Source organism: Chelonoidis abingdonii, chromosome 9 (genome assembly GCF_003597395.2).
Source record: "Chelonoidis abingdonii isolate Lonesome George chromosome 9, CheloAbing_2.0, whole genome shotgun sequence".
In the NCBI taxonomy this organism is placed as follows: Eukaryota; Metazoa; Chordata; order Testudines; family Testudinidae; genus Chelonoidis; species Chelonoidis abingdonii.
Genome location: NC_133777.1, coordinates 24,518,185 through 24,526,597, shown reverse-complemented (window position 1 = coordinate 24,526,597; position 8,413 = coordinate 24,518,185). Strand labels below are relative to the sequence as shown.

Here is an 8,413-nt window from a genome sequence, read left to right as displayed (position 1 = left end):
AGGGTTTTGTGGCCTGCTTTGTGCAGGAGGTGAGACTAGATGATCATATTGGTCCCTTCTGACCTACGAGTCTATGAGTCTATGTATCAGTAAATGAGTTTATTGCTACTATAATACTATGGTGGCAATGCAAGATTTCCTAATGTACTGATCTTGTAGATTTACTCCCTCAAGCTGTGATTTTTTAAAATCAGAATTAATAAACCAAGCAGTTTTGGTATAGATTGGTACTTGGACGGGAGATCTCTAAGTAATGGCTTAGAGCTGCAGGAAGTGGCAAAGGTGGTTCAATACATAGTATTCTTCCTTCTGAGGCCTGGTATAAATTCAAACTTGTGTTGACATAGCTTCAGCGCTCAGGGGTGTGAAAAATCCACATCCCTGCGGGTTGCTGCTATGCCAACATAAACCCTCAGTGGGGAGACAGCTAGGCTGATGGGAAAATGTTTCTGTCATCCTAGCTCCCATCACTTAGGGAGACGGAGTTACTGCAGCAAAGGAAAAACCCTTTCTGACGCTGTAGTGTGAGTCTACCTGCAGGGTTACAGCAGCATGGCTATGGCAAGGTAGCTATGTAATTGTCACCCCCATAATATAAACAATCCTGGAAGGAGTATGGTATCAGTGCAGCTGCTCTGTGGCAGAAGTGGGCATTGTGCTGGTGGTGGTACCATCTTTCAAATGAGAAATGAGAGTAGTCCTGATCATTTGGAGGCATTCAAAATCCCATGGCATGTCTTATGGAGGCGTTAACCAGGTTAACGTCATCTTGGGCAATAACAGTATGTTCTATCTACCTAAGTGATTCCTGTCATTTCGGTGTGATGTGGTATATTTAATTCCCTTTTTACAGTGTTATGTGCTGTTTAAATCATTGCCATGCTTCAGTCCAGAAGTGGCTGCATTTCACTAGCAGACAAAGTGGCTAGTATGTTTTATGAGTACCTAAGAGAGAGATTTTGTACAATCTGTTAGTAAAATCTCTGATCTGCTTTGGGATTCATTTGGATGATAGGCACTATATAAATGAAAGATTATCTTTAGGCTTCATCATAATTGGGTAGTCCTTAGAGATACAATGGTGAGAAGTCAAGTTATTTACCAAATTACTGCAGAATATTACTTGATGTGATTACCTAATTATCAGTTACACAATTCTTGTCTCCACTGCATAGAAGAAAAATGTATTTTCACTACCCCTTAGCCTGCTCCATTACATCAAATTCCAAGCACAAAATCACTGAATTAATTTGTAATTTTGTTTAACAATTTCATACACTTACAAATTATATTCATAATCCCAGTGCTGAAATTAAAGGACGGAGAATATGAATTATTCTAAGGGAACAAGGGATTCTTCCTTTCTAACTCTGCTTTCCTTTATTCTCATTAATTTTCGCCATCTCCTCGTAGATCTGCTGTACAAGAGCACTTCAACTGCAGTGGAAGATAACTAGCAGGAAATACGTTTTTAATAGGAAAGACTCAAAGTTGCTGCTCATCTTAAACAAGTGGAATGGTGTCTAGAAAAGAGTGACTTGGGATCAACCACTGGACTGGAATGGAGAGGCTGTTAATCTGCTGGATGACCTTGGGCAAACCATTTAACTTCCTTGTTAACTTTAGTTTCTCTATATGGGAAATGGAAATATATTTCCCTGACTTTGTAAAGTGTGTTGAGAACTTCAAATAACAAATACTGTGTAAGAGCTAGGTTTTACTACGACATAATCTAGGTCAATAGTGCCTGGGACTTAGGAGGAAAACTACGTCACTACAAGTCAACCTGTGTATCTAAAAGGTAAAGATTGTGTGTGAGTGCTCCATACCTTTGGTCCACTCCTGTCCTTTGTCTCTGATGATCTGTACTGCGCAAATCTCAGCAAAACACTTATCCAGAGCAGGGAGCAGTGAGTTTGTCCTCCTAACGCAGGATCAAAAATCAACTTGGAAAAAGCTCAGGCATTAACTAGGCCAACAAGCAAAACATCACAAACTGTCAAATGTGAAAGAGGACAGAAATAGACAGCATTTGGAATGGGTTCTCAAAGCTACAAGCAATAACCTCCTAGGAAAATCCTGCAGTGATCTGATTTTCCCTAGAGTTGTGTGGGGAGTACAGGTAAATGCAGAATTCAACTCTATGCATCTAGTGACCTAATAATAAAAAATAATTAATCACAATTATGATGGGGCAAAGCCAGATGGCTACAGTAAAGTAGTAAGGAACAGGTATGTTAGCCCCAGATGAAACAAATCCAAATGGCAGTTGCTCCAGGTTAATCAAGACACCTGGGGCCAAGTAAGATCTTTCTAGAAGGCAGTGGAGATAGCTACATTGATTGGGACACCTGAAGCCAATCAAGGGCTGGCTGGAAATAGTTAAAAGCCTCCCAGTTAGTCAGGGAACACTTGGAGGAAGCACAGGAGACCCAACGAACCCATTATAACCACTAAGCAAAGCTTCGATGGTTCCAACCAGGTGATCGAGTAATGGTCCTGGTGCTCACAGCAGAAAGCAAGCTGTTGGTCCAGTGGCAAGGACCTTATGAAGTGATTGAAGCCATGGGCAAGGTAAACTATAAGGTGCAGCAGCCAGGCCGCAGGAAACGGGAGCAAATTTACCACATCAATCTTCTAAAACCTTGGCATGATTGAGAGGCATGCTTAGTCACCCAGGAGACCCTTCCCCAGGAGGATAACTTACACAAACAAGTGAGGATATTAACCGACTTGATTCCAATCCAAAACATTGAGGCAGCTGACATGATTAATCTCAACCAAGATGTGTTCTCTACAAAACCAGGGCAGACGACTCAGATCTATCACCATATTCGCACGATCCCCAGAGCCAAGGTAACACTGAGACCCTACCGAATCCCAGCAGCCAAAAGAGAAGAAATCAAGGCTGAAGTAAAGAAAATGTTAGAATTAGGCGTTATTGAAGAATCCTATAGTCAGTGGTGCAGTCCAATAGTTCTAGTGCCTAAACCTGACGGTACCACAAGATTCTGTAATGACTTTTGCCAACTGAATGAAGTATCCTAATTCGATGCATACCCCATACTATGCATCGACGAACTGGTTGACCGACTGAGTAGTGCCCGATTCTTGACAACACTGGATCTGACAAAAGGGTATTGGCAGATTCCCCTGACCAAAGAAACTAAAGAAAAGACAGCGTTCTCCACCCCGGACGGGCTATTCCAGTACACAGTCCTCCCTTTTGGGTTACATGGGGCCCCAGCCACATTCCAGCACTTCATGGATAAGCTGCTACACCCCCATACTAGTTATGCAGCCGCCTACCTAGATGATGTCATCATCCATACACCAGACTGGGGAACCCACTTGGAGAAAGTTGAGGCAGTACTAAACACCTTAAGGTGGGCTGGCCTCACCGCTAATCCCGCTAAATGCACTATAGAACTAGCAGAGGCTAGGTACCTGGGATATATTGTAGGAAGGGGTATAGTGAAGCCCAAACTAATAAGCTAGAGGTGATTCAAAACTGGCCCTGGCCGACCCGAAAGAAGCAGGTCCATGCGTTCCTAGATGTAGGAGGCTACTACTGATGTTTTATTTCCCACTTCGCCAGTAAGGCAAGTCCTCTAATGGATCTGGTGAAGGCCCGAGGGAGGTCCAGACAATGGTGAAGTGGACCGATGCAGCAGAAGGGGATTCATTAGGCCTTCGTACAGGAGCCTCTGTGAATGACCCCCATTGACTCCCCAAATAGCCCCCGGTCCTTTTTAAAACCAAAAAAGAATTTATTTTACAAACAGATGCTTTCGAGGTGGGTTAGGGCCGTTCTGTTGCAGGATGATTGGAGAAGAAGAACCCCGATCCATCCTACCTAAGCAGAAAGCTACTCCCAGAGAGACAGAGTAATGCAGAGTACGAGAGAGCATGCCTTGCCTGTCAAATGGGCCTATGGCGACACTGCCTTATACCTTCTTAGGCCCGCGATTTACTGATTGTGACGGACCAGTGCACCCTCCAGTGGGACTGCAGAGAAATAAGGAAAAGAATGCAAGGTCACCAGGTGGGTTCTATCCTCCAAACCATATCCAAGTTCTGCATACGGCACAGGGACTGGATGCTGCCACGGCCATATGCTTGATGGTCTATCACAAAAGACACTGTCCTGGCAGCCCAAGCTTGCCCCACCCTATGGTGGTTGAGACAAGATAGGGAGGATATGTGATGGGGCAAGCCAGATGTCTACAGGTAAAGTAGTTAAGGAATAGGTTTTAATGTTAGCCCCAGGCTAAAACAAATCCCAGGTTACCATGGTAACCAAATGGCCAGTTGCTCCAGTTAATCAAGAACACCTGGGGCACAAGTAACGAGCTTCGTCTAGAAGCGCGGTTGGAGATAGCTACATTGATTGGGACAGACTGAAGCCAAATCAAGGCTGGCGGGGAATAGTTAAAAGCCTCTAGTTAATCAGTGAGCGGGCGTGTGAGGAGCTGGGGCTAAGAGGTCGAAGGAGGACTGAGAGTGAGAGGGTGAGGGTGTGCTGCTGGAGGATTGAGGAGTACAAGCATATCATGAACCCAGGGAGGAGGTCTTGTTGGTGAGGATAAAGAAGATGTTTGGAGGAGCATGGGGAAGTAGCCAGGAGTGTTAGCTGTCATGCAGCTTGTTACAGAGCCCTATAGACAGCTGCGGCCCTGGGCTGGAACCTGGAGTAGAGGGCGGGTCTGGGTTCCCCCCAAACCTCCCAACTCCTGATCAGACACAGGAGGAGTTGACCCGGACTGTGGGTTCCACCAGAGGGGAAGATCACTGAGGTGAGCAAATCCGCCAATAAGTGCAGGACCCACCAAGGTAGAGGAGGAACTTTGTCACAGAATTTATTCTTACAGCATCTAGTAATCATGTTCAGTATGTGGCAGTGGCAATCTTACTCATTCTTGTCAATGGCCATGACACTTTCTCTTGAGTCCTGCTTCCTGTCAGTGCATGGTGCTACAGGAAGTCTTAAAATTCCTGTAAATCTCACAGTAGTGCTCTACTCCCCTTCCCCTGGACATATACAGGCAATGAATGTTTCTAGAGTTTGTCAAAGGTGCCTTTCCTGGCTAGCACAATTCACTTTGCAGGAAGGATAATCCTCAGAAACCAGGATTTTTGAATGGCAAAGCCTGACAGACCCACTAGCAGAGCAGAGCTAATGAATCCTGCCTGACCTAATCTTCCATAACTCAGTTATCTGTTTCAATAGTAATAACATTCCTCAATATTCTGATTTTAACAGAACGTGCAAGAAAGATTCCTCACGTGTGTTGCTATATTGCTTGTTGCATTAATAGGCTTTTTCACCCGAAGACCTTTAAAAAAAATGGGAACCATCTTGTTTTAAAAAGTGCCTTGACACAAAATAAAAAAAAGATACATAAAAAAATCACAGAAGTGGATCTTAGGGTCCCTCTAGTACCTCTCCCCCAAAATCATTTGCTGTGCCCTTAATGTGAATCCTTAGAGTCCATAAATGTCTTAGAATTGCAAGAGGGAAAAAAAAAAGATGAAATGCTGGTGGATTTTCTTTTGACTCTTTAATGAAGCTAATAGGCTCCTAAGAAGCATTTGGTAAGGTGGAGGAAAAAAAACATACACACACTTTAAAAAGCCTCTTTAAGTCTAACTTTTAAAGTGCTTCTCCCTGAGGTACACAGCAATTTCCTCTCTTCAGATGCACATTGTGAGAAGGCCATCAGTAAATTAAAGAAGACTAGTAAATAGAGCTAAACCTAGCAAACAAGCACACTCAAAATATAGTGAATCTTAGCTACCACTGATACAGTAGGCCTCAGTTTACATCTACAAGATTGTACAGCAGCTCCACAGCAGTATAATGGTCTTTTGTGATGTGAAAGTAGAATGAATTATGTTGTGAAAATAGAAAGGATTAAAGAAATGATGTCTGTACCTCTAAGCAAAACTGTTGGAATGCTGCAATCCAGGTGTCAAGAATACAGACATTAACATAGAACAATTACACCGTTTAAGGGCAATTGGTGAAGTATTAGCCTTAGATCGATAAGACGTTATAATGGAAGTAATATGCATGCTGTGCCCAGGTGAATTTTATTGTTTGCCTTCTTTGTCCCTTTGTTAATTCCCGTCTTTTATCTGTATAAATAAGACGGGTTCTTGCATGGCCACTCACATTATCTGGGTGCTATTGGCGGAGCGCTGCGCTAATAAAACAGAGTGGTCTGACAAACTGTGAGTCCTGATTCTAACTTTGACAGTGGTCACACATGGCTATGTCACATCTTGAGTGCTATCAGTAAAAATCTCTTGACTTGCTAATACGCGCCTTGGCTTGTTGTTTGTTTTGCCATGTCGACTAGGATCTTCTGTTGGTTGATCATGATCAGGGTAAGGGGAATGCTTATAATCCTTGCATAATGACAGGTTTCAGAGATAGCAGCCGTGTTATTGTATGCTACACTTGGAAATGTGCGGCTCTGGGAGTTACAGCTGTGGTCGTACAGCTGTTTGGAACAGCGCTGCAGTGTGGTCAACTGACGAGCTACCAGCGCTGCAGTTGGCACATTTGCAGCATTTGCAGTGCTGTTGGGAGTGGTGCATTGTGGGCAGCTATCCAGCGTTCAAGTGGCTCAACGTGCTTTTCAAAAGAGGGGAGGAGGGTGGGGTGGAGTGTGACAGGGAGCGTCGGGGAGACAGAAGAGCGGATTTTTTGGAGCAGACACTGTACAGCTCCCTGCCTTGCAAGTTCAAAAGCAGGGGTGGGGTGGAGTGACAGGGAGCGTCGGGAGACAGAGAGAGCAGATTTTTTGGAGCAGACACGTGAGCTCCCTGCCTTGCAAATTCTGGCCATTTCCCCCACCCTCTCTCAATCACTCTTAAATGTAAAAAGGCTTCAGACCAGATAAGCAGCTTCTCCGACGGACTCCCTCCCCCCCCCCCGCCGTCTGTTGTCTCCTCAAGCAAACAGCTGTGAACATTCCAAAGCCTCGCTCGGCTCGCTCGCTGGAGCAAAGAGCAGCTGTGTTTGGTAGCTCCGGGTACCTTCCGGTTTGTTGTAGACAAAATTCTGGGATAACCCTTAATACCCTGGAGGCCAATAACACGCTGGTGAGTGTCCACACCTGATGAGCAGCGCTGCATCACCAGCACTGGATTCGCACACCCGTAGCAGACCAGGAGTACAGCCAGCCGCTGCAGCCAGGGAAGTTGCAGCGCTGGCTGAGCTTTGTAAGTGTGGACACCAAGTAAGTTGCAGCGCTGTAACCCCCTCACCAGCGCTGCAACTTGCAAGTGTAGCCAAGCCCTCAGTCTGTATCCACAAAAAGAACAGGAGTATTTGTGGCACCTTAGAGACTAACAAATGTATTTGAGCATAAGCTTTTGTGGACTACAGCCCACTTCATCATATGCATGCAGTGGAAAATACAGTAGGAAGATATATATATACACACAGAGAACATGAAACAATGGGTGTTACCGTACACACTATAAGGAAAGTGATCGGTTACGGTGAGCTATTTTTTCTAGTGAATATGAATAAGACTTGAAAAACACATAGGGATCATATGATGCCACCAACACTATCTACAAATCCACTGAAGAAACAAGAAATTTCCTGGATTGCTAAGAACTGATCTCCATAGGTAGACCACTTCCCTAGAGTATATATCAACAAGGATATTTGTATGACCTTCATTACCATAATACCTGAGCAAATTACAGACCTCTGTAGATTTTATCTTCACAACACTTCTCTGAGGCAGGCATCTATTATCCCCATTTTACGGATGGGGAACTGAGGAACAGTGTAGACTAAATGACTTGCCCCGAATGACACAACAACTCACTGTCAGAGACAAGACCACAAGTTCTGAGCCCTAACCTAGTGCCCTATCCTTTGCTGTATCTTTTACTGTGAAATTTTCTTAAGCTATAGCTTAAATAGCTCTTCCTTCTTGGTCCTTACCATGTGATGTATTTATAGAGAGCAATCCTATCCTCTCAAAGAAGCAAAGAAAACTGAGGGCCAGCAATGGCAGATCTTCTGGGACTTTTCCTGTCATCCATAAGTTCGCAAATAATATTGCCAGTGGCTCCAAGATTTCTTCACTAATTCCTTCAGCACCCTGGGTGAATAGCATCAGGCCCTGCTGACTAGAATTCATTCAAATTAGTCAGAAGATCTGACGTATTCTTCGCTTATCCTAATCTGCATCCCTTCCCCTTTATAGTCTATGATAACTTTGCTAGTCATCGGGTCACATGTTATCTGTTGTATTAAAACTGAAGCAAAGTGTGCATAGAGCAGCTCTGTCTTCCTATTATCTTCTGTTACCAACTCATCTTCTCCACTGAGCAGCAGAACTTTCCCTGAGCTTTTTTTTTTGTCTGACATACTTGTAGAACCCCT

At 44.2% G+C, this 8,413-nt stretch overlaps 1 pseudogene; it reads left to right on the top strand.

Annotated features, from left to right (window-relative positions):
* The first annotated feature begins 2,493 nt into the window (after positions 1 to 2,493).
* The window catches only part of LOC116832897 (DNA (cytosine-5)-methyltransferase 3B pseudogene), a 50,878-nt pseudogene continuing 44,958 nt past the window's right edge, over positions 2,494 to 8,413 (top strand).